Here is a 247-nt window from a genome sequence, read left to right on the forward strand (position 1 = left end):
TATTTCCTGTTTAGGGAACTTTTTATACAATTCTCTGTCTGTATTATGTATTTTGTATTATCTTTAACACTCATACCGACTTAATCTGCTTCTTTTTTGACAAATTCTGTGTTTTCTTGTCCCTGACGCTTGGCAGTAGTTCTCTTAGACAAATACTAGATAGATTTAGGTTTTATTTAAAGTTTTCTAGCACACCTTAAAATCAAGAAGGCCTTGCGACCCCCCCATGAAGCTTTGGCGACCCCTA

General features: G+C 36.0%; 1 protein-coding gene across 1 annotated transcript in view; it reads left to right on the top strand.

Annotated features, from left to right (window-relative positions):
* LOC118331291 (ceramide synthase-like) overlaps nucleotides 1–247 on the top strand; it is a gene marked incomplete at its 5' end in the record, with an annotated part of 16,204 nt that overhangs the window by 11,375 nt on the left and 4,582 nt on the right.

This window comes from Morone saxatilis, unplaced genomic scaffold (assembly GCF_004916995.1).
Source record: "Morone saxatilis isolate NCDOM2014 unplaced genomic scaffold, NCSU_SB_2.0 Contig20, whole genome shotgun sequence".
NCBI classification, from domain to species: Eukaryota; Metazoa; Chordata; class Actinopteri; family Moronidae; genus Morone; species Morone saxatilis.